The following is a 26,937-nucleotide window of genomic DNA, read 5'->3' as shown; positions in this document are numbered from 1 at the left end:
AACCAGGCCTGTGATCTTTCCAACAGGCTATGCTACTCATTGCTCCTCTTCCAATCATTGGCAACCCCAGAGGGTCGCATTTAGCATGATCGTACCTGGGTATTTCTTGTTTGTGGCCCTGGCAAGAACAAAAACTGAATTTCCCCAAAAGAAGGGCTCAACTTGTAATCCATAAATGTATTATTAATGCATGATAAATTTTCTTCTAAGCTGAACCAGATCTAGTGTGCTCTCAGTTTCCCCAACGGACCTGAACACCCACATGTTCTGGAGCCGTCTGTCTTTCCAGCTTTCCTTGAAATCTGGTCTGTTGACTCACTCCAATGAGAGGAAATAATGAGGTAAGGCATTTTTCTAAAACAAGTCACTTGTTCCTTGGTAGTTCTGACCCCAGAATTTCTTTCCTACCCTTTCTTTTGAGTTTTCCAGTTTGGGGAAAATAAATAAACACTTCCCCAAAAACCTATTATTTTTAAAAAAGAGGCTATCATTTAGTATAACCAGTCTCTGTGATTTTAGGCAAATCATAGCACATAAACAGAGAAGACATTTTGTGGAAATAAAAGTTTCAACTGGTTCTGACTGATGACCTTCAAAGTGGAAGTTGAGCTGATCTTGGAAATGAGGAACAGCAACAACCCCAGTCACAGGTGAAGGTGGAGAAATTTTAGAGAGTTTTCTAAACATTTTCTTAAAAGACGAGCCACCATTCAAATTTAGTAGTCAATGGCCTGACCTAAACCTGAGAAGACAGAATCCATTTACTGCTTTTAAAATAGCAATTTTTCTCTAAAATCACTCATAAAGGGTCACTTACAGAATTATAAAATCAATTTAAGAAGCATCCTCAGAAGCCTCAGAATGATAGTTATAATTTCAACAAAAGACTTGCATCTAGGTTAAATGACCTTTCTTATTCCATTCCAGTAAATGTGGGATGAACTTGAATTAGTGTTTTAATTGTGTGAGAGGCATGGGATTGTAATCTAGGGAATAAAAAAAGGTTTTTAAATTAGATGAGCAATTTAATCCCTTTCCTGGGCCACACTGTTTACTGATATTTACTATCATTTATTACAAGCCATACACTGAAATATTTCCAAAGTGACAACCACCATATCATGAATGTCATAAATTATGAATACACTCATTTATTCATTCATTTGTTCAATTAACAAATTCAGCCACATTGAAGTGGTTCAGGAGATTCTTTGAAAAATAAAGGTAGATGTAATTTTGTTGGTTTTATTTCTTTATCCTGGAGATGAATTATTCCAGAACTGCTTTCACAGAGGTTTTCATGCGTTCCTAAGTCAAATACAGGATTATGTTGCACCTCTAGACTATAAACTCAGTATGGACAAGGAACATGTCGACCAGCTCTGTTTATATTAATAATCATGGGACTTTTTAAGCACTTACTATATGCTAAGTACTGGTCTACGTTCTGGGGTAGATACAAGTTAATCAGTTTGGACACAGATCCTGTCCCACATAGGGCTCACAGTCAATTCCATTTTACAGACAAGGGTACTGAGGAACAGAGAAGTTAAGTGTTATGTCCAAAGTCACATGGCAGACAAATAGTAGAGCCAGGATTAGAACCCAAGTCCTTCTGACTCCCAGATCCATGATCTATCTCTAGGCAATGCTGTTTCTCAATTTTGTACTCTCCCAAGGGCTTCATACAGTGTTCTGCACACCGTAAGAGCTAAATAAATGTGATTGATCCTGCACCTAGTGCATTTTCACCTCATCTGCAAGGTCATGATAAAATAAATACCTGTTCTCCCTCCTCTTAGACTATGAGCTCTCTGTGGGACAGCAACTGTGTCCAATCTGCTTATACTTATATTTATATCATTTCCAGCTCTAAGCCAAATGCTTTGCTCCATTTTCTTACAGTATTTGTAAAGTGCTTACTATGTGCCAGTCACTGTACTAAGAACAGGGGTAAATAGAAAATTAGGTTGTACCCAATCCATTTCCCACATGTGGCTCACAGTTTTCATCTCCATTTTACAGATAAGGAAATCTAGGTACAGAGAAATTAAGAGACTTGCCCCAAATCACCCAACGGACAAATAGCAGAGAGCCAGGATTAGAGCCCGATTATCTGATTCCCAGGCCCGTGATCTTTCCGTTAATACTGTTGGTATTTGTTAAGCATTTACTATGTGCAGAGCACTGTTCTAAGAGCTGGGATAGATACTGGGTAATCAGGTTGTCCCACGTGAAGCTCACAATCTTCATCCCCATTTTCAAAATGAGGGAACTGAGGCACAGAGAAGTTAAGTGACTCGCCCACAGTCACACAGCAGACATGTGGCAGAGCAGGGATTCGAACCCATGACCTTTGACTCCCAAGCCCGTGCTCTTTCCACTGAGCCACTCTGCTTCTCACTAGTTCACTGTGCTCTTCTTTATCTCTAAACATTGGTTGAGATGCAGCATGGCCTAGTGGAAAGATTATGGCCCTGAGTGTCAGCGATCCTGTATTCTTAACCCACTCAGCTACTTGCCTGCTGTGAGACCTTGAGCAAGTTACTTATCTGTGCCTCAGTTACCTCATCTGTAAAATGATGATAAAATACCTGTTCTCCCTCCTCTTAGACCATGAGCCCCATGTGGGACAGCATCTTGTCCTAACTGCTTATATTTTATCAATCCCAGCTTTTTAGCCAAGTGCTTTGCACAAGTAAATGTTTCCAAAATCCTAGAACGAGTCATTTATACTCGCTACCTTGAATTCCTCAACTCCAGTTTTCTTCTGGACCCCCTCCAATCTGGCTTCTGTCCCCTCTACTCCACCAAAACTGACCTCTCTAAGGTCACCAGTGACCTCCTTTTTGCCAAATCCAATGGCTCCTACTCTATCCTAAACCTCCTCGACCGTTCAGCTGCCTTTGACACTGTCAACCACCACTTTCACCTCCACACTTTATCCAACTTTGGATTCACGGATGCCATCCTCTCCAGGTTCTCCTCTTATCACTCTGGCCATTCATTCTCTGTCTCCTTCATGGGCTCCTCCTCCCCCTCTCATCCAGTAACTGTAGGAGTTCCTCAAGGGTCAGTTCTTGGCCCCCTTCTGTTTTCCATCTATATTCACTCCCTTGGTGAACTCATTCACTACCATTCGCTTCAACTATCATCTCTACACAGATGACACCCAAATCTACATCTCCTCCCCTGCTCTCTCCCCCTCCCTCTAGGCTCCTATCTCCTCCTGCCTTCAGGACATCTCCGCCTGGAAGTCTGCCCGACACCTAAAACTCAACATGTCCGAGACTGAGCTCCTTATCTTCCCTCCCAAACCCTGGCCTCTTCCTGACTTCCCTGTCACTGTGGACAGCACTACCATCCTTCCAGTCTCACAGGCCCACAGTCTTGGTGTCATCCTTGACTCCACTCTTCCATTCACCCCACACATCCAATCCGTTACCAAAACCTGCCGTTCTCACCTTCACAACATCACCAAGATCCGCCCTTTCCTCTCCATCCAAACTGCTACCTTGCTGGTACAAGCTCTCATAATATCCCAAATGGATTATTGCATCAACCTCTGCTCTGATCTCCCTTCCTCCTGTCTCTCCCCGCTCCAGTCTATTCTTCAATCCACTGCCCATATTATCTTTCTACAGAAACGCTCTGGGCGTGTCACTCCCCTTCTCAAAAACCTCCAGGTCTCAAGGTCTATCAATCTTCACATTGAAACAAAAACTCACTCTTGGCTTCAAAGCTTTCCATCACCTGGTCCCATCCTTCCTCACCTCCCTTCTCTCCTTTTACAGCCCACCCCATACACTCCACTCCTCTGCCGCTAACCTCCTCATGGTCCCTCGTTCTCACCTGTCCTGCCGTCAACCCTTGACCCACGTCCTACCACTGACTTGTAATGCCCTCCCTCCTCACATCTGCCAAACTAACTCTCTTCCCTTCTTCTTAGCCTTACTGAGAGCTCACCTTCTCCAGGAGACCTTTCCAGACTGAGCCCTCCCTTTCCCTCTGCCGCTCTCCCCTCCCCATTCCCCCTACTCCCTCCCTCTGCTCTTCCCCCTTCCCCTCTCCACAGCACTTGTGCATATTTATATATATTATTTATTACTATATTTATTTGTTAATGATGTGTATATATCTATGATTCTATTTATCTTGATGGTATTGACACCTGACTACTTGTTTTGTTTTGTTGTCTGTCTCTCCCATTTAGACTTTGAAACCAATGTTGGGCAGGGATTGTCTCTATCTATTGCTGAATTGTGCATTCCAATCACTTAGTACAGTGCTCTGCTCATAGAAAGCACTCAATAAATACGATTGAATGAATGAATGAATGAATGAATGAATGAACAAATATCACGATTATTTTTGCTACTCTTGGATTTGTACCACTGGAAAAGATTAGAGGGTTCTACTCCTGCAGATAATAGGTCACATCCTTTCTGCATGATAAAATATAGATTATACATTCTCCTGTTTGTGAAGGGAAAGGCAATTCTTCACACATTTAAGTTATCCAAATCATGAACACCTAAAAAAAAATTAACTGTGGCCACCATAATCTTGGCGTTTCTGTTTCTGTAAGCCACCAAATTTACACATCCATTTATCCCAAGGAGTTCTAAAATATTTTCATTTGGCTTCTCAGACCCTCATTCCATTTTCCTTCACAGTATGCTCCACCTCTATCAAGAAGTTGCAGTGTGTGATGGGGAACACAGACTTATCAGTGAGTCTCCAAGTTGCTGTCAGCAGGAGTCACAGGTCTTTGGCTATAAGAAAAAGGAATTGCATGAACCACTTTAAATCATGAATCAGCCCATTTTGGCTAGAATTATGAATCTGGTTCAAATTGGGGTTGCCATTTGCCCCAGGGTGATGGTCGTGGTCACTACTGGACAGTGGGTAGTAGTTGAGGGCAGCTGCATCAAGGAACAGCATCCACATATGATAGTACAACAAATGAAGTGTGCAGGGTATCCAATTTCTGAAGGAAAGCCAAGGAACCATCAGCTTGGAAATGGAAGCTAGGAAAGACAGAGACTAACTTAAAATAACCCAACGTAGAAGGGGAAGATGTCACATCAGGACCACTCCAGACAATCGGTTTGTCTTCTAAAATTGTTTTTTCAGTAGTTACTATGTGAGATAAACCTGAGGTTTAGCACCCAGCTAATGTTAGGAGCAGGAGAAGGTGGTTCATTAAGATAGGAACTAATAGAGACACATGCCACTAATCCTATTTAGGGGCCCAATCCTAACATTGGCACACAGATTGGATCATTTTATCCTTTGCCCTCTATCCCACTAGTAGCCTGCGAGTCCCCAGGGCAGCCCCCAGAGTCCAGCCAACCTGACTTTGAAAGAGGAAGTTCCTCAAACTGTTGCTCAAAAGTTCCTCAAAAGTTCTTCAGCTATCTATCAACCATTCTCCTGGGTCAATCGGGAGACATGGGCTAGGAAACTATGCTATGTACCTGATCATTTGATAAGGCAAACTGAGTTTATTTGGAATGACAGAAGAAAAAAATATCCCCAGTTACAAATATCCCTTTCATTAGAGTGAAAAGTAGGCTTATTATCATTATTATTATCATTGTTAATAATAATGATAATAGCAGTGTGTGTTTAGTACAGTTCAAGTACTATACTAAGTCTGTGATAGATACACGATAAACAGGACAGTAGCTGTGTGCCCCATATGCACGAAGGACTAAAAGGAATGGAAAAACAAGTATTTGATCCCCATTTTAGTGATGAGGAAACTAAGACATAGAAAATTAAGTGACATGCTCAAGGACATACATTAGGCAAGTGGCAAAGGCAGGATTAGAATTCAGGTCCTATGACTCCCAGGCAGTGATCTTTCCATGGGTTTGCTAGTAAAATAGAACATGAAAATGGAACAATGTTTGAGAACCAAATTTGACCTTCAATGTCTGTTTTTTTTCTTTTATAAGAACTAGAATAATGGAAATACACCTGATGTTTATGTTCAATTAGTGAAGTGTCAGCCAAGTTGAACTATGAGTTGTCATTGCTAGAAAGGGAACAATTCACAGGATATAAAGTATAAAGTAACAAAGTATGATGAAACAATAGACAGTGTGGGTTTAAAATGGATTTAATATGCAGTGTAGATTGTTGAATATTTAGTATAGATTATGATAAATAAAATACATCATGCATAACACTGTATATAAAATATACTGTGACTATCATAAAAATATTTGAAATATGTTTAAAACAGAACATATAATATATGTAGCTAAATATATATTGTGCCATTCAAACTGAAATAAAGCATAACAAAATTCCAATTTTTAAAAAATGTATTTTACTTTAGATTTTCTTCACAGAACTTGCTAATTTCTGAGCAGGTATCTACTGGGATAGAAATATTTCTGGGTTCTGAAATCTGTTTTTAGATATCTTACAGTTTTTTTCATCATTTTTTATTTATATGTCACAAGGAATATTATTTCTATCTGCTCTGATTAAACAAACTAAAACAATAAAAACGATACTTTGATTACTTTTTTTCTGGAAAATGTCTATTTTTTTTAATCTGTTGAAAAAAAATTTTCCACAATGGGTACCTTAGTAATAATATCTCCATGCAATCAATGTTTTTTCCTGCTTCTGAACATGGAGGAAGAAAAACTGATTTTTAAAACCAGGTCTACTGTTCAACAGTAACTATTTTCCCTCTGTAAATGAATGATCTCATCTGCACAATAGGACTATCAATAAAATTCAATTTTAGGAATATCATCTAAGTGATTTGATTCATTTTACATCATTTAAAAAAATACCCAATCAAAAAGTTCAGAATTGTCATTTATAGCTAAGAGAAGCAAAGTTAGTCAGATGCGACATACTTTAAAAAAATCATCCTCTCATCCTCCTATCCATAAAGGACCAGTTCCAACTACGTTTGCTGAAATCATCAGCAGTGCATGCAGAGTTAAATAGTCAAAGTAATATTTTCCCTGTTGCCTTATTAGATGTTCCAAGGTAAATGGAGACACTGAGACAGTTGCTTGTGGGGCTCAAAGTTTAGCCAGTTTAGAGTTGGAGCTAGCTAGAATGGGAGCATCTAGACTGTCACTAGCCATCTTTTCAATTGGCCTTCTAACTGGAATCTGAGTCATATTATAGCCCCTCCACCCCCCATCCCCCGGGCATTACAGGGAGATTTAGCTTTTGGTTCTGGGAGGAGCTGTCCCTCCCATTTGACTCTTGGGACCTTCCCAACATGCTTCATTGAAACTTTTAGAAGGCAGTCACAACCACACACTCCCTTTATAAAACTGGTGCACCTCAGATTTTAATTTAATTAAAACTAGCCCCTAGGAACAGGTAAGAAACTAGAACCCAAAACAATGCTGCTATGATTCTTACCTGAAGGAAAGCAGGGGACAGCCTTAGGGTAGATAACCATGAAAAAATCTATGACTTGGAGAAGTAAAGACATGTAATTTTAACTTTTAGATGGTTAAATAACGGGCTGCAGTGATTTGGTATAGTAGTGACTGATCACAAGATACAAATCTGTAAAATTAATTTCTAAGTCCCTCTCTAATTTGACAATTGAATAGGTTACTACTCCCAAATTTCTGGATAGTTTTATTTGAGTGTTCTTTTCCAGTAGTGGCCACATTACTATGAGGAGTGAAGTGCTTTCTGCATTCAAAGATTAAAATGTACTTTGGAACCTCTCAAGACAGAAGATATGAAATACAAGTTTGTCTTTTCCACGCAGTGGTGGTTAATTTCCACACTAAAGAGTCACTTGAGGATTTTTTTTGAAACAGTAGAAAAGAGTCTTCTAATATAATTCCTATAATTGTTCTGAAGAGTGTGTGTATGTTCCATGATGACCACCAACTAAAGCCATTGCCTTATTGCCAAAAGCAAATCATTTCTGCAACTTGAAGTCATATTGTTGTCTCATTCCATTACCTTGAAAAATGTTTGCAAAAATGCTATAATACAATATGTGCATTTCCTGTGAGAATATGAATTTAGTGTCTCACAAATTAACAGCTATTCAAAATCTAATCACAAATGCTGGAGTTTATAACATTTGGGCAATAGAAAAATCCATCACATCATACTACCCATCATTAATCAAAACATGCAGTTGTGTCCCTCATGTCCAGAGATGCAAACAAATCTGGAGACAGAATCATAAAGACATGCAGGTCTGGGCCATATGCATCCAAGGAAGAAAAGCTTAGGGGTTCTATCAGTGCCTCAATCACACAATGGCCTACTGATATTCAGAACTAGCCACCAATTTATTTTCTAGGTGTACACAAGTGTATACATCTTGTTAAAGCTCAGTGATTAACAGTTCCATTTGGACTGCTCATTCAGAGCAACTTGATGAATATACACCTTGATTGTATTCTCATTACTACAAATTATATTAATATACATTGATTGAGCATCAAAAATGTGCTAAGCACTGAACCGTACCCCTGGCACTTGCAAAACAATCTGCATTTTGGGGCACAGGTTATTTCTAACAAATGTTTTAAAATCAAAATGGGTAATATTAAAGCCTCGCCCTTCATAGATTCTTTCAGAAAAATCGAGACTTGTGACATGACTTTTTCCTTCAGCATACAGATGCCTAATCTCAATGCATCACATACTGAGTTTTACACAGACTCAGATTCAGCAAAGTTTAGAGCATCCAGCCAAAGGTGAAGAGTGGCACTGAGAGACTTAAAAAAAAAAAGCACCACAATTCTTCATGCTTTTCTTAAGTAGAAGAGTTTTGGTGATATTAAGGGGAAAAAAAGAAACTTCTCATTGTAGAATTGGTGAAGAAATTATATTTACAGTATGCTAATCTAGAGAAGCAGAATGACTCAGTGGAAAGAGCATGGGTTTAGGAGTCAGAAGTCATGGCTCCGTCACCTGTCAGCTGTGTGACTTTGGGCAAGTCACTTAACTTTTCGGTGCCTCAGTTACCTCATCTCTAAAATGGGTATAAGACTGTGAGCCTTACGTGGTACAACCTGATTACCCTGTATCTACCCCAGTTCTTAGAACAGTGCTCAGCACAAAGTAAGTACTAAACAAATACCAATATCATCATTATTGTTATTTTTATTATCTGCCTGTGTAGGTGCGTTTTCACCTTTCATTGAAACACCATTAAGGAGAGGCCTCCCAAGGTCCTGGAAATGGTGGTTGGAGGACTTAGAAGGACAAATACTTCATAATAATTTTGGTTATTTGTTAAGCATTTACTATGTGCTTAACAACTATGTACTAAGCATTCTATTAAGTGCTGGGGTAGATACAAGCAAATCAGGTCCCACATGGGAGTCATAGTCTAAGAAGCACTGTGGCCTAATGGATAACACCTGGCCTGGGAGTCAGAAAGACAGGGGTTCTAATCCCAGCTCTGCCACTTGTCTGCTGTGTGACCCTGGGCAAGTAAGTTAACTTCCCTGTGTCTCAGTTACTTCATCTAGAAAATGGGGATTAACACTCTGAACCCCAGGTAGGACATGAACTGTGTCCAACCTGATTATCTTGTATATACCTCAGTGTTTAGTAAGGTGCCTGGTACATTTTAAGCACTTTATAAATACCCTATTTTTTTTTAAGTAGGAGGAAAACAAGTATTGATTCCACGTTTTGCAGATGAGGGAACTGAGGCACTGAGAAGTTAAGTGACTTGCCCAAGGTCCACAGCAGGTAGGTTGAGGAATCAGAAACAGAAACCAGGTCCTCTGAGACTCAGGCTAATGTCTTTCCACTAGGCCACTCTGCTTCCCTTTATGTTACATAATGATCTAGAAACCATAGCTAGGGAAGATCCACAGCGGCATGGAACCAGGAAGAGCCTTCGAGAGGAGTACAATTTGCATAGGGGCAATTGTCTAGGCATTCTATCAGTTCTACCAATCCTGAGGGGAAGAGGTTGAACTATGATCCAACATGGTCGTTTCCCCCACTAGTCATATGACACAATCTGAGTCTGGTCTAGGGTCTTGTTGCGGAACTTAAGCAGGCTTTGAAACAAGTCAGGAGATGACAAGTTCTAGGAATGTTACTCCTAGAGGTGGGGACTCTGAAGTCTTGCAATATTCATTTTTGGGCCTGACTGGAATAGTATGGCTGTTTAACAAAAACTTCCTCCTTCTGATCTTCTGAGGAGCAAGTTCTGAGCAAGTTCTTTCTCTAATTTTTGATTTCCACTGACTGTTCTTCAGCCCCATCATGTAAATGAACCATAACTTTGCTCCTGAGTATTCCTCCAGGGCAACAAACGGAAAGTCAAGAAACTACAATAACCCTAACCTTTGATGCCACTAGACTGTAAATAATGGGGGAAAAAACCCAATTGCAAGAGAGATGGGTGGGAAGCTATTTTAACCCCCTTGTTGTGAGTTTCCTTTCTTTACACATTTACAAAACACTTGTTTAAAAATCAAGAGGTACTTCAACGTGTAGATACAATTTACTTCAAAATAGGAATATTTTAAAAGATATTTTAAAAAATCATAGTCCATGTCCAGGAAGCCCAATAGAGAATCAGTAGAAATTTAGAAATTACAGGATGCATAGACTGTAATGAAATACAGGGTGAGACTTGCTACAGATTAGAAAACAAATGACTTTCTGGACTCAGTTCTTCATTTTAAAAAACATCAAAATTTCAAATCTCTATAGTGCATGGATCACAAGGAAGTTTCTGGAAGGAAACATATATCAGTCTTGTTCTTCCACAGAACAGCTTTCTTAAAAAAAACAAACTCCCTAGATTCAGAAAGGAGACAGAGAAAACGAGCAATAGCTTATTAAACATCTTGAAACCAGGTTTGTTTAGGTCTGTGGCGATTCTGACACTTTCTCTCTCTTGAAATGCCTTGTAGCAGAATACCAAGGAGCCTAATGCTGTATTTTGCATCGTTGGGACTATATGCTTGCTGTTCTTTATTCCAGTTCTATTACAGAAGGGCAGCACCCAACTTCCAACAGCAGACAGAAGAGTCTTTATGTATATGATAATTCCTGGATGCAGCACCTGAAATACAAACAGAATGTGATGAATATTTTTTCCATTTAAATTGATGGAGGAAAAAACCCTGGAAATGCAAATTTTGTTTTGTGGAAGCCATGAATAGGGTCCTGTCTGCTCCATTCAATTCAAACAATTGATTTTGCTCTTCTCCAGAAAAGGTTGGTAGTCTTTGTATAGCACACAGAGTGTTGACAAATTTCCTATTAGTTGAAAACCTTTGACTTCCTCTAGCTTGTTTACTACATTCTGGTTCTTTAATCTAAAAACAACAACAAAAATAATGATGATGATGATAAAGATAATAATTAAGATAATAATAATTAGTGTTTGTTAAGCACTAAGAATGAGCCAAGCATTGTGAATGAATAGATTCAGGATACTCAGACTGAATACGTTTCCTATTCCACATGGGGTTCCCACCTCACTAAGTCCCCCTTTCTTCTTCTTCCATTGCCCTGACTTGCTCCAGTAATTCATAGTTCCTCCTAACCCCACAGCACTTATGTACATATCTGTAATTTATTTGTATTAATGTCTGTCTCCTTCTTTAGACTGTAAGCTCATGGTGGGCAAGTAATGTGTCTGTTTATTAATATACTGTACTCTCCCAAGCACTCAGTATAGTGGTCTGCACACCGTAAGTGCTCAATAAATACAATTGAATGAATTAAAACATTCATTCAATAGTATTTATTGAGCGCTTACTATGTGCAGAGCACTGTACTAAGCGCTTGGGATGAACAAGTCGGCAACAGATAGAGACAGTCCCTGCCGTTTGACGGGCTTACAGTCTAATCGGGGGAGATGGACAGACAAGAACAATGGCAATAAATAGAGTCAAGGGGAAGAACATCTCGTAAAAACAATGGCAACTAAATAGAATCAAGGTGATGTACAATTCATTAACAAAATAAATAGGGTAATGGAAATATATACAGTTGAGCAGACGAGTACAGTGCTGTGGGGAGGGGAAGGGAGAGGTGGAGGAGCAGAGGGAAAGGGGGAAAAGAGGGTTTAGCTGCGGAGAGGTGAAGGGGGGTGGTAGAGGGAGTAGAGGGAGAAGGGAGCTCAGTCTGGGAAGGCCTCTTGGAGAAGGTGAGTTTTAAGTAGGGTTTTGAAGAGGGGAAGAGAATCAGTTATTTAAAAAGGTATTTAACCTCCACTTTAGAGGGGAGGAAACTGAGAAGCTTTGATTTGCCCAAGGTCACAGAGCAAGCAGGCAAGAAGCAGAGCTGGGATTAGAACACAGGTATCTTGACTACCAGTCTAGTGCTCTTTCTACTAGGCAATACTATTACTTTAATTCCTTAATCTGCCTATCGTACTAGTAGCTTCACCAGCAAAAACCTGGGTTTCACTGTCCAGTTTACTTCTTCATTTCCCTTTTTTAAATTGTAAAAATGTACTCCCTACAAATATCAAAATGAATAGAACTAAAGGAGTCCACAGAGAGGGGCAGTTCAATGAAAATCAGTAATTCTTTTGAGAAAAAAGAAAACCAGTGATCCTTTTTATGCAGAGGAAAACATTTTAGTTCTGGATGTTCAATGAAATGCCTCTACCTGTACCACCTGCTGGGTTATGTCTCAGCATTGACTTTAGACTACCTTATGCCTTATCACTTCAAAAAGGCAGGGAATGGGTCTGTTTATTGTTCTATTGTACTTTGGCAAATGCTTAGTACAGTGCTCCACACACAATAAATATGATCGACTGACCAGCCCTAAAGGAGTCCTATCTTTGGGTGCATTTGGCACCCAAATCAATCAAATCTACATCCCTATCCATGTAACTTATTTTAATGCTGTCTCCCCTCTAGATTGTAAACTCTTGACCTCAGAGATTGGGTCTTCCAACTCATTGTATGGTCCTCTCCTGAGCACTTAGCAAACCTACACTCATAAATGCTGAGGATATACCACTGATTGACTGACTGATTGCTGGTCCCTGGTTGCACTCCTTGCACCAGTGGGAGCAGGACTGGAAGGAATCAGAAAGTGCAAACCACCAGCACTATAATCCATTCCGTCATGCAGGTGAAATCTCAGATTTGAGGTGAGATTTGAGTACTTTATCGTAGATGATCACGTTGTCAGAATCTTCTTCCTCTTGAGATTAGGACTTTCATTTCATACTACCCAGTTTTCTTCACAAAAACTGAGGGTGTATTTTCCAATGCTTCTGCAGAGGGTGCTCCCCTAAAAGGACTCAGTGGTTCTTAAAGAACAAAAGGATCAGTTCTCTATCTAAACTTCCACTACAATGGTCCATACACTTATATCTCAGCTTGAATCCTGTATCAGTCTCCTCACTGACCACCCTGCATCCTTGCTCTGACCTCAACAGTTTATAGTTCACTCTGCTCCTGGAACATTTTTCTACAAACCATTCGTTACACATGTCCCCATTCTTTGGAAATCTCTACTGGTTGCCCTTTTCGCTCAACATCAGAGAACAACTTGTTATTGTTGTCAAATTCCATTGAGTCATTTCCAACCCATGGGAACTCCATGGACACATCTCCTCCAGAACATTCCATCTTCATCCGTAGTCATTCTGGTATGTAGTCCATAGAGTTTTCCTGGTAAAAAATACAGAAGTGGTTTACCATTGCCTTCTTCCACATGGTAAAAACTTGAGTATCTGCTGTTGTCTTTGATCAACATTTTGATCACTTGATCATCCGCCTTTGACTCCTTTCCATGCCAGTGCTGCCCAGTATGAGTCAGCTTTGCCTGACGCTTCAGCTCAGATCTTTCCATTATGGTTAATCCTGATGAGAGAATATCTCTCAGTGGTATAGCTCTAGGTTTCATCAGCATAAGCAACTCTCCTGTCACTATAAGGTGTTAATTCATAGGAGAGTCAAGGAACAACTACTTATCAAGTACTACTTGTACTTGAAGGTCCTGAATCAGATCTCTCCCCTTACTTATTCTCAATCCTCTACCACTACTCAACAGTCCTCCTGCTTCTTTCCTATTAAGGAATCTACTTACGGTGCCTTGTTGTCTCTCTTGTTTCTGACCTCTTGCTCATGCGCCCCTTTATGCCCAGAACTCCCTCCCCTTTCACATCTGGAAGATCACTCCTCTCTCCATCTTCAAGACCCTTATGAAATCTTATTCCCTCCAGAAAGCTTTCCCTGATTAATCTCTTATCTCCAAACTCTATTTCCTTTCTAATTGCCACTTCAACACTTCAGTGCTCACAACCACAACTGAACTCCAATCCACTGTAATCATGCTTATATAAAAATACATAAACACACATATATAGTATATATATATATATACACACACATACATATATACATATACAAACAGGTAGAAGGAAGCCACAAAGTGTAATTGATTTTAATGTCAGCCTCGCCCGGCCCCCATATTGTAAGCACCTTAAAGATAAGGATTACTTCTACTTACTCTACTGTATTCTCCCAAGCTCTTAGTACAGTCCTCTGCACAAGGTAATCTAAAGACTCTCCAGTGGCTCCCCAATGACTTCTTCACCACTGCTTTTAAATATACTCATGTCTCCTCTACCCTAAAAAAACGCCACCCTTGACCCCATGGTTCCATCCAGTTATTGCCCTGTTTCCCTCTTATCATTCCTCTCCAAACTCCTTGAGCCAGTTGTCTTCACCTGCTGTCTCAAGTTCCTCTCCTCCAATTCTCTCCTTGACGCCCTCCAATCTGGCTTCCTTCCCCTGCACTCTACAGAAACCAACCTCTCAAAGGTCACAAATGATCTCCTCCTTGCCAAATTCAACAACCTCTATGCCATCATAATCCTCCTCAACCACTCAGCTGCCTTCACCACTGTCAACCACCACCTTCTCCTGAAAACATTATCCAACCTGAGCTTCACTGACACTGTTCTCTGCCAGTTCTCCTCCTCTCTCTCGGGCAGCTCATTCTCAGTCTCGTTTATGGTCTCCTCCTCTGCCTCCCTGCCCCCATAACTGTGGGAATCCCTCAAGGTTCAGTGCTGGGTTCCCTTCTATTCTCCATCTACACCCACTCTCTTGGAGAACTCATTTTCTTCCTTAGCTTCAACTACCACTTCCATACGGATTATTCCCAAATCTACATCTCCAGCCCTGATCGCTCTCCCTCTTTGCAGTCTCGCATTTCCTCCTGCCTTCAAATCATCTCTATGTGGATGTTCTGCTGTCATCTCAAACTTAACATTTCTAAAACAAAACTCCTTATCTTTGCACCCAAACACTGTCCTCCTACTGATGTTCCCATCACTAGATAGCACCACCATCCTTCCTTCTCACAAGCCTGTAAGCTTGACATTATCCTTGACTTACCTTTTTCATTTTTTTTTATTTTTAATGGTATTTGTTAAGCACTTACTATGTGCCAGACACTGTTATAAGTACTAGGGTAGATTTAAGCTCATCAGGTTGGACCTAGACCATGTCCTACAAAGGGCAAACCTACCAGTTAAGTTACTGAGACAGAGAAAAATTAAGTGACTTGTCCAAGGTCACACAGCAGGCAATTGGTGGACCTGGGGTTAGAACTCAAGTCCTTCAGACTCTCAGGCCATGTTCTATCCACTAGACCATGCTGCTTCTCCCACATTCACTAAATCCTTTTGGTTCAACTTTGAAAGCATCACTAAAATCTACCCTGTACTCACCATCCAAACTGTTACCATATTAATCCAAGCATTTATCCTAACCTGCTTTGATTACTATATCAGACTTTTTTCTGACCTCCCTGACTTTTGTCTCTCCCTACTCCTGTCCATACTTCACTCTGCTGCCCAGATCATTTTTCTACAAAAACATTCAGTCCATGTTACCCCACTCCTCAAGAACCTCCAGTGGTTGCCCATCCACCTTCACATCCAAGAGAAACTCCTTACCATAGACTTTAAAGCATTCAATCATCTTTCCCCTTCCTATCTCACCTCACAGCTCTCCAAATAAAACCCAGCCTGAATACTTTCCTCCTCTAATGTCAACCTACTCATTATACTTCGATCTCATCTATCTTGCTGCCAACCTTTCACCCATGTCCTGTCTCTGGCCTGAAACGCCCTCCCTCTTCATATCCAACAGACAAATACTCTACCCACCTTCATAGCCTTATTGAAGGCACATTTCTTCCAAGAAGCCTTCCCTGATTATACTCTCATTTCCTCTTCTCTCACTCTCTTCCTTATCATCCAGATTTGCTCCCTTTATTCACTAATCCCCTCAGCCCCACAGTGCTTACTCACATATCCATAATGTATTCATGTTAATGTCTCCCTCCCCCTCTAGACTATAAAGTCGTGGTCAGGGAATGTGTCTACCAACTCTGTCACATTGTTATAGTGTACTCTCCCAAGAATTTAGTACGGAGTCCTGCACTCAGTAAGCACTCAATACATATGAATGAAGGATTGATCACTCAATATATATGATGGGTTGAGGCTCTTACTGTTGAAACTCTGCATCTCATGAACTCACAGTGTTTTTAATGAGCATTTTCTTATTGAACGCTAACAGGAATTTAGTCAAGAAGCTAGTTGGGAAGGGAAGTCAGCAATTTATTATAATTTGTCCAGAATATGGGTCAAACACTGGGTCTAGAAACAAGATCCTTTTGACTGCAATCCATGAATCTCCAGCTGCTTACTTAAGGCCAGCAATTAAGAGAAGATCAGTTTCCATTAACCACTTTGTCCATGTTTCAAAGAGTTTGTTCCCTTAGTTTCTCTGAGGCAGTTAATGCGTCTTTGTGGCACAGACTGAGGGGTTTTAGTCTTCTTTTCCTAATGATAATACAGAAGACAGCACAGTATATCAGCAAAGCAAGAAACACCAACAAATCACAGTACTGCTAAATTCAGTTATTTGAAGGAATCTGAACCTTCAACAACTTTCTCTTCTGCCAAACTTTATTGAGAGTTTAGCATTTGAAGGGTTAAAATAAATTGGTCAGGGCTATAGTATATATCTCAGATTCTGTCCCCCTTAGACTGTAAGCTCTCTGTGGGCAGAAAGCTGTTATATTGTACTCTGCCATGTGTTTATACAGTGTTCTGTGCACTGTAAGGGCTCAGTAAACATAATTGATTGATTACTGATTGACTTTCCTTTGCCTACAGCTCAGAGGCAGAGCTGCTTGAACATCCTTGGACATGTTACTGTAAATGTTCACCCAAAGACCAATAAAAATGGGGGCATTCAAGCATACGATAAAACTCACTCAAGAAGCAATCAAGGGAGGCTCTCAGTTTATCCACAAGCTTCCACCAGCATATTCAGCCTCATGTGAGTTCACTAACCAATCAGAATAAATCAGAAGCAGCATGGCTTAGTGGAAGGGCTTGACTTGTGAGTCAGAAGGTCATGGGTTCTAATCCCTGCTCTTCCACTTGTCTGCTGTGTGACCTTGGGCAAGTCACTTAACTTCTCTGTGCCTCGGTCACCTCTTCTGTAAAATAGGGATTGAAACTGTGAGCCCCAAGTGGTACAGGGACTGTGTCCAACCCAATTTGCTTGTATCCACCCCACTGCTTAGTACAGTGCCTGGAACATACTAAACACTTGAATACCACTATTATTATCATTATTATTTTTATTAAGTATAGTTATCAAGTAGTGTTTTGTTCTTTGACCTTAAACTCAAGGAAGGAATGAAAGAAGGATGGTCATAAGCCATAAGGTCAATTAAAATCTTCTGATGCCATTTCTCTTGGATTTTTAGATAGAATAGAACCAAGATCCCTTCCCCAGCCCAACTAAGATTTTGAACAGTTTCACAGCTTTCCATTACAACTCCATATCTGAAAGGTGAGTCATTTCCCGACTCATCCCCAAAGGACAACCCTTGAGACAGCTGTTTCTACAATGATGAGGGTGCTCACACCCTTTAAATTCCTTCTCCTCCACCCCCACTCTCAGGTAACCAATGGAGGGGTGAGACATTCCTGTCCCCAAAGCACTCAATTCTGAAAGTTTTTTTTCGGGGGGAAGAAGTATGTCTATTGCCAAACTCCTCCCCACATTATTTTTAGATTCCTAGCACGTGGAGGGTCAGAGACAGTGTTGAATTCTCTACCGTTCTCTTTTCCAGCACTTAGAATGATGCATTACACATAGCTGGCACTCAGTGAATACTATTACTATGAATACTACAGATTCACTGAATAAATTTGGTCAAAGCTCTACATTCATTTAAATAGGGCAAAAACAATGTATGACTCTGTATTTAAGGAGTGAAGAAGACTGGGAGCAAGTGTTTTTAGAAGGTTAGGAGATTGAGATAAATCGGCTTTAATATCCATCATTTTAAAAAAATTTCAAGTGGCTCTAGAAGCTAATTGCATTTCTTGTGTGCCACATATTTCATGTAGGATATTTGGTAGTTGTGTTCTGTATGAATTATTTAAATCATACCCATGCCCTAAAGGTTTCTAAGCCAACATGTAAAAATAAATTCAGAAACATAGCCCATAAGATATAGTAAATGAAGTATTTTTAGATCTTCAAATGGGAGTTTCCATGTATTTAGTATCTATGGCTTTCTCCAATAAAGAGCAGCAACTTAAATTTGGCAACACAAATTTGTACTAGCTAATGAAAGTATGCTCTAGTATACTCAGAATGCCTTGGGGCCATTAGGTCATCTGGTTGAGGAACAAGGTGGTTTAAGGGGGGGCTGTAAATTTCTTGGTTTTGAAAGGGAGGAGTAGAAGTAGCAAGAGCAGAGAACTGACAAGTATTGTGTAAACTTCCTCAATAGACAGTCCTGCCAATGAAACACAGTTTTGACCACCTTGTACTCCTGTTGTTCTACTCCTTGATATATTTGGCCTAGTGGGAAGAGAACAGGACTGCAAGTCAGAATCCTTGCTCTGCCATTTGCCTGCTGTGTGACCTTGAGCAAGGCACTTCACTTTTCTGGGCCTCAGTCTCATCTTCTGTAGAGAAGCAGCATGGCTCAGTGGAGAGAGCCTGGGCTTGGGAGTCAGAGGTCATGGGTTCTAATCCCTGCTCCGCCACTTGCCAGCTGTGTGACTTTGGGCTAGTCACTTCACTTCTCTGTGCCTCAGTTACCTCATCTGTAAAATGGAGATTAAAACTGTGAGCCCCATGTGGGACAACCTGATCACCTTGTATCCCCCCATCGTTTAGAACAGTGCTTTGCACATGGTAAGCACTTAACAAATACCACCATTAAAACGGGTATTGACCTGTTTTCCCTCTTCTTTAGTCTGTTGGCCCCATATGAGGCAACCACTGTGTCTGACCAGATAATCTTGTATTTACCCTAACACTTAGTAAGTGCCTGGTACAACAGAGGAAGTTCTAAACAAATACCATAATTATTATATGCTCTTAGACCTGTCAACTTCTATTAATGCCACTCTAAGAGAGTTAGTTATGTTAACACTCTTAAAATTGTTTAACATTGTTCCCAAAAGAATCAGAGTTTAAATATGAAATCCTCTCTTGAAATAAGGAGCCAGAGACCTTTCAAAGGCTGTTGAAGTGGAAGGGCAGATATCTGAGGGAGAAATCTATAATCTAAATATAACATCTATCCAAAGCCCAGCCCAAAATGTAAAGAGAACAGAAATGCAAATAAACAGGTGTTCTGCAGAAAGTAAGGGAGTATTGAAGAGAGGCAGAGGCCAGGAGAAGATACTTGAGATTTGATAAGTGAGAAAGCATGTGTTCAGGAGAGATGTCGATGGGAAGGACTGAGAAGCAGCTTGGCCTGGTGGATAGAGCATGCGTCTGGGAGTCAGAAGGACTTGCATTCTAATTCTGACTCCACCATTTGTCTGCTGTGTGATCTTGGGCAAGTCACTTAACTTTTCTGTGCCTCAGTTCCCTCATCTCTAAAATGGGGATTAAGATTGTGAGCCCTCTATGGGACATGGACTGTATCCAACCTGATTAGCTTGGATCTACCCCAGTGCTTAGAAAAGTGCCTGGCACATAGGAAACACTTAACAAATACCATCATTATTAGTATTATTATTTACAAATACTGTGAAATTAAAAAGGGACTGATTTCACGATGTTAACATGGTTTCAAAGAGAATGTATCCTGCTGTTGGTCCAGTGGAAAGATAATGGCTCTGAAAATGTGGTTTCTCATCCCAGCTCTGCAAATAGGGGGAAGCAGTGTGGCTCAGTGGAAAGAGCCTGGGCTTGGGAGTCAGAGGTCATGGGTTCGAATCCCTGCTCTGCCACTTGTCAGCTGTGTGACTGTGGGCAAGTCACTTAACTTCTCTGTGCCTCAGTTACCTCATCTGTAAATTGGGGATAAAGACTGTGAGCCTCACATGGGACAACCTGATTACCCAGTATCTACCCCAGTGCTTAGAACAGTGCTCTGCACATAGTAAGGGCTAAACAAATACCAACATTATTATTATTATTGTATATGCTGGGCAATGCCATTGGAGGAAAAGAACCACCTAGACTATTCCATGAGATGAATAAGTCCAGTAGGATTCCTGAAAAATAGGTAGCTAAAGGAGGTGACAAAGGGCACAGACACTACTAAGAGTATTGGAAGAAAGAGCATAGGACTGGAAGCCAGAGAACGAGAGTTCTAATCCCGGTTCTGACACTTGCCTACTGTGTGACTTTGGCAAAGTTCCTTAACTTCTCTGTGCCACAGTTTCCTCATGCATAAAATGGGAATTAAACATCTGTTCTCCCTTTCCCTAAGACTGTGAATACCATGTAGGACAGAGTTGTGTCCAATTTGATTCTCTTGTATCTACCCTGATGTCTAACACAATGCTCGATACATAGTAAGTATTCAAGAAATGCCATCACTAAAGCATAACATTGGCACTTGACTGTAGGCATATTGGAGGGTAAATGGAGTTGGCAGGTGGAAAAAGAACAAAAAAACGTTTAGCAATATTTTATACCTCGCCTGTCGAACTTTTCTCAGTTACTCCCCAAGATGGAACAGGACAGACCGTTGTGAGCAGGGATTGTCTCTCCTTATTGCTGTATTGTACTTTCCAACCACTTAATACAATGCTCTGCATACAGTAAGCACTGAATAAATATGATTGAATGAATGAATGAATGGCATGTGGGAATATGGGATTATATAAGCCACCAGCACCGTAAGTAATTCCCTCATGCAAGTTCCCATTTTAGTCCTTAACAGAAAACCTATCATCTTTCTCATCTACTACTTTGGGAATCAAAGCCTGGGTGTCTGAGGTGGGCACCTACACGGAAGAAATCTGACAGTAAAGTTGAAATGGAGCTAGAAATTCAACCATCAAGAACAGTGGTTGATCAAATAAGAATTCAAATTGCTCAAAGTCACATTTTTTACCAAATTTTCCCTTCATGGTTACTATGTCTGGAGAAGCCTCATGGCCTAGTGGAAAGAGCACAGGCCTGGGAGTCAGAGGACCTGGGTTTTAATCCTGGCACTGCCACTGTCTTTCTGTGTGATCTTGGGCAAGTCACAACTTCTTTGTGCCTCAGCATCTTCAACTGTAGAATGACAATTAGATACCCATTCTCCCTCCTACTTAGACTGGGAGCATCATGTGGACCAGGGACTGTGTTCAATCTAATCAGTTTTTATATACCCCAGCAGCTTGAGTCATACTAAACTCTGAACAAATACCATAATATCTATCAGTCTCTGGAGTCAAAGGGACAGAGATTCCAAGAAGTGTAGGTTACCTTTGGGAAGGAGCATTCAGTGTTGAAAAAGCACAGGCCGGGGAGTTAGAGGACCCGGCTTCTAAACATGGCTCCGCCATGTGTCTGCTATGTGACCTCCGGCAAGTCACCTAAACTCTCTGTGCCTCACCTGTAAAATGGGGATTAAGACTGTGAGCCCCATCTGGGACATGGATTGTGGCCAAATTGATTAACTTGTACAATGCCTGGCACGTAGTAAGCCTTTAACTAATACCATTAAAATAATAATAATAGTAATGATAGATTTTCCAGGATGGCTGAAACAAGCTACACAGTTAATGAGAAAGACCCAATTTCTGAGTTGCTACAGGAACAAAAGCTTGTGAGTCGCACTGTGCAAACCACTAGTGCTATGTTTAATTCCTAGGTGCAAGCCCCTCTCTTGCTCTCTGTAGAAAACTCCACCGGCCACTCTACCTCGCCAGGAGCTTTGACACCAGAAGAGATGGTAAGAGTGTGCCACCTAGTGTTCTGAAAGTACTGGTACTCACTGCCGCGGATAATCACAATATTGATGGCAATTTGTTAAGCGCTTACTATGTGCAAAGCACTGTTCTAAGCGCCGGGGAGGATGCAAGGTGATCAGGTTGTCCCTCGTGGGGTTAACAGTCTTCATTCCCATTTGACAAATGGGGTGACTGAGGCCCCGAAAAATGAAGTGACTCGCCCAAAGTCGCACAGCTGACAAGCGGCGGAGCTGGGATTTGAACCCATGACCTCTGACTCCCAAGCCCGGGCTCTTTCCACTGAGCCACCTATCCATGAGCATCCAAACCACTATAATAATGATAATGGTATTTATTAAGCGCTTACTATGTGCCAAGCATTGTTCTAAGAGCTGAGGGAGACACAAGGTAATCAGGTGGTCCCATGTGGGGCTCATGGTCTTACTCCCCATTTTACACATGAGGTAACTAAGGCACAGAGAAGTTATGCGACTTCCTCAGGGTCATACAGCAGACAAGTGGCAGAGCCTGGATTACAATCCATGACTTCTGACTCCCAGGCCTGTGCTCTATCCACTACACCATGCTGCTTTTCTAATGGACTGGTGCCCTTTGCATAACTATATGTCATTCATTCATTCAATAGTATTTATTGAGTGCTTACTGTGTGCATAGCACTGTACTAAGCCCTTGGGAAAGTGCAATACAATAGTAAAAAGTGCCAATCCCTGCCCACAACGAGCTCACAGTCTAGAGGTGGGGAGACAAACATCAGTGCAAATAGACGTCTATATAAATAAATAAAATTACAGATATATGCATAAGTGCAGTGGGACGGGCCAGGGGAAAAAGCAAAGGGAACAAATCAAGGTGAAGCAGAAGGGAGTGGGAGATGAGGAAATGTGGGACTTAGTCTGGGAAGGCCACTTGGAGAAGAGTGCCTTCAGTAAGACTTGGAAGGGGTTGAAAGTAATCGGCAGATTTGAGGAGGGAGGGCGTTCCAGGCCAGAGACAGGACATAGCCCAGGCATCGTCAGTGAGACAGGAGAGATCGAGGCACAGTGAGAAGGTTAACAGCATAGGAGCAAAGTGTGTGGGTTGGGTTGTAGAAGGAGAGAAGCAAGGTGAGGTAGAAGGGGGTAAGATGATAGAGTGCTTTAAAGCCAGTGGTGAAGAGTTATTTGATACGGAACTGGATAGGTAACCACTGGAGATTTTTGAGGAGGGTGGTGACATGCCCTGAATGTTTTTGTAGAAAGATGAGCCGGGCATTGGAGTGAAGTATGGACTGGAGTGGGGAGAGACAGGAGGTTCAAAGGTCAGAAAGGAGGCTGATGCAGTAATCTACAGGGATAGGATGAGTGATCATATTAATAATCAGGAGAATTCCTGCAAATTGACTGGATAGACAAGAGGTTTACAGTGACTTATGGTTGAGTGTCTTTATAGTTTAAATTGCTAGGTTTCCCAGTCTTTGGACACAGGAGCATCCGTGGGGCTAAGGAGAGCTGATCTTTACATGAAGCTCTGGAGGAAGAGGGGACCCAGGCTCAATGAGGGCCCATGGGCCATTCCCAAGGGGGTTTCCTCCTCTGTCCCGGCTCCTTGTGGCAGATTGTGCTACTACTCCATGGGACAGAAAGGCTGCTCCAACTGGCGACTGGCAGAGGGAGGGAGACATTGGAGTTATCCTTGACTCCTCTCTTATTCAACCCACATATTCAATCCATCACTATATCCTGCCAGTTCCACCTTCACAACATTGCTAAAATCTGCCTTTCCTCTCCATCCAGTCTGTTACTGCGTTAATAAAAATCACTCATCCTATACCGCCTGGATTACTGCATCAGGCTCCTTGCTGACCTCCCAGCCTCCTGTCTCATCCCTCTCCAGTCCATACTACAGTCTGATGCCCAGATGACTTTTCTACAAAAACACTCAGGACGTTTCCGCACTCCTTAAGGAATTTCAGTGGTTGTCCATTCACCTCCACATCAAACAGAAACTCCTCATTGTCTTTAAAGCACTCTATCACCTTGTCCCCTCCTACCTCACCTCACTAGTCTCCTACTACAACCCAGCCCGCACATTTCTCTCCTCTAAATCTAACCTCATTTTGCCTGGATCTCATCTATCTCACTGCCAACCTCTTGCCCACATCCTGCCTCTGGCTTGGAAGACCCTCCCTCTGCAAATCTGACAATTGCTCTCACCCCTCTCAAAGCCTTATTGAAGGCACATCTCCTCCAAGATGTCTTCCCTGACTAAACCCTCCTTTCCTCTTCTCCGACTCCCTTTTGACATCACCCTGACTTGATCCCTTTGTTCATTCCCCCTCCAACCCCACAGCACTTATGTACATGTCTGTAATTAATTTATTTATATTAATGCCTGTCTCCCCACCTCTAGGTTGTGAGCTTGTGGTGGGCAGGGTATATGTCTGCTTTATGTTATACTGTACTCTCCCAAGCGCTTAGTACACTGCTGTGCACACGGTAAGCACTCAATAAATACAATTGAATGATTGAATGAATGAATCTCCCGACTCATCAGCCTGAGCTCTGGAGTGGCGCCAGAGCTGGGAAAGCAGGAAACCACCTACTGCTCCTCGCCAGAACCTCCACCCCTAGGTCTCGGTCCTGGGGCAGTCAGAGGAGGCAAAACAAGAAGCCTCATATTTGTTTTCTTCTCGTTTAAAAAAGACCAAAAAAAAAAAATCCCCCCGGGCCAATGGCGGTTTGGGGCAGGGATGGCCCCACACTGGGGTGAGGCCATACCCCAGCCTCCATCATGGTTGCAAGGATGCAGGTGGGCTGGGGGGAACAGGCACCAGGCAAGGGTCAGGTCAAGTCATATAACTGGCAGAGATAGGGGGTGCCTCAATGGGTCGTAATTCACCCTTTTCTTCTAGGAGTTGGTATAACTGATAGGATGCCCAGACAAATTTGTAAGTCAAGTAAACACCTCCAGCCTCAAGTAAACATGTCACCAGCTTTCTACCCCTGGCTCTACAACTTACCTCCTTAGTGACCTCAGGCAAGCCACTCAACCTCTCTAAACCTCAGTGACCTCATCTATTAAATAAGGATAAAATACCTGTTTTCACTCCCTTTTAAGACAGTGAACCCTGTGAAGGACAGGGATTGTGTTCATTCTGATTACCATGAATCTACCCCAACATTTAGCACAGTGCTTGGCCTATAGTTTCTGCTTAATCATCATCATCACTATTAAAGTTAAATAGCTGACCCAAAGAAGAAACTGTAAGAAATGATACATTAGATTAATGGCAAAATTAACCTAAAAGGTTTAAAATTATCTGAGCAATTAGACGGTGGACTGCTTCCAGGACTGGGATTTGCACTATAAATTGGAACCATTTGAATGCTAGACTTTTATTCCACTGAATTAGAGCTTCCAGAATATCTATCTGGGAGGGCTATAGACTAAAATCATGGGGATTATTTTTAATAATACCACATATAGGATGAACCACAAACCTCAAAGTCTCTAATCCAAGCTGTACAAAAAAATCATACTAATAGTATTTATTATGTACTCACTATGTTAAGTGCTGGAGTAGATATAAGACATGCAAGCCAAGATGGTCCCTTTTGCACATGGAGCTAAAAGAGGTAGGAAGTTTAATATTTAATCCTAACAACTCACAGAGCCTGTTTGGCTTTTCAATTCTTTCTAATCCCAAGTGAATTCAGCATCCTATATTTCAATCTGAGCTGCTCCTTCTGTAGTACAGAACCCCGGAGGTTTCATCATTTGACATGAGGAGTAACTAAAGTTCTGGATGCGAATGTCACAACGGCGGCAAATTACACTGCACTGGGAATATACTGAACAAGGTGCCCAAACTTTATATCAACTCTGCTGTATTGTACTCTACCAAGCACTTAGTATAGTGCTTTGTACCCAGTAAGCTTTCAATAAATAACACTGTTTGATTGATTGCTCCTGAAATGGAAAACATCTTCCCCACCACAAAAGCCAGTTTTTTTAATGGTATTTGTTAAGTGTTTACTATGTGACAGGCACTGTTCTAAGTGCTGCGGTAGATCCAAGCTCATCAGGTTGTACACAATGCATGTCCCACATGGGGCTCACAGTCTTAATCCTCATTTTCCAGTTGAGGTAACTAAGGTACAGGGAAGTGAAGTGACTTGCCCAAGGTGACACAGCTCACAAGTGGTGGAGTTGGGATTAGAACCTAGGTCCTTCTGACTCCCAGGCCTGGGGTTTATCCACTTCATCATACTGCTTCTCAAATAAGAGACTAGTGCAGAGTGAACTATTCATTCAATTCATTCAATTGTATTTATTGAGTGCTTACTGGGTGCAAACCACTGTACTAACCACTTGGGAGAGTACAATAAAACAATGAATAGACATATTCCTTGCCCACAGTGAGTTTATAGTCTAGAGACAAGCTTACAGGTCCATATCCAACTTCATAAGTCTTGAGTTGGTAAATCAGCAACATTAGGAAGGAAGAGTGAGAGGCTGCAATCTGTGGAATTCTGAGAAATCTGTATCTCTTATTCTAAAATATAGTCATATCCCAGATGCACAGACTAGGAGAACACTCTAGTAGAAAGAGTATGAGACTGGAAGCCAGGACACCCTTGTTCTAATCCCAGAATATGATTTGGGTCAAGTCACTTACTTTCTCTGAGCCTGTTTCCTCATATGTCAAATGGCCACAAGATACCTACTCCCTCCAA

At 41.4% G+C, this 26,937-nt stretch overlaps 1 protein-coding gene across 1 annotated transcript in view; it reads right to left on the bottom strand.

Annotated features, from left to right (window-relative positions):
- Positions 1-9,737: 9,737 nt before the first annotated feature.
- The window catches only part of AMER3 (APC membrane recruitment protein 3), a 114,581-nt gene continuing 97,381 nt past the window's right edge, over positions 9,738-26,937 (bottom strand). Inside the window, exon 3 of the mRNA XM_029077336.2 lies at positions 9,738-11,056. The gene's annotated coding sequence lies outside the window, so the exon portion shown is untranslated. The remainder of the gene's footprint in view (positions 11,057-26,937) is intronic.

The sequence above is a fragment of the Ornithorhynchus anatinus genome, chromosome 1, assembly GCF_004115215.2.
Source record: "Ornithorhynchus anatinus isolate Pmale09 chromosome 1, mOrnAna1.pri.v4, whole genome shotgun sequence".
Taxonomy (NCBI): domain Eukaryota; kingdom Metazoa; phylum Chordata; class Mammalia; order Monotremata; family Ornithorhynchidae; genus Ornithorhynchus; species Ornithorhynchus anatinus.
This window is presented reverse-complemented; position numbering and strand designations above follow the sequence as displayed.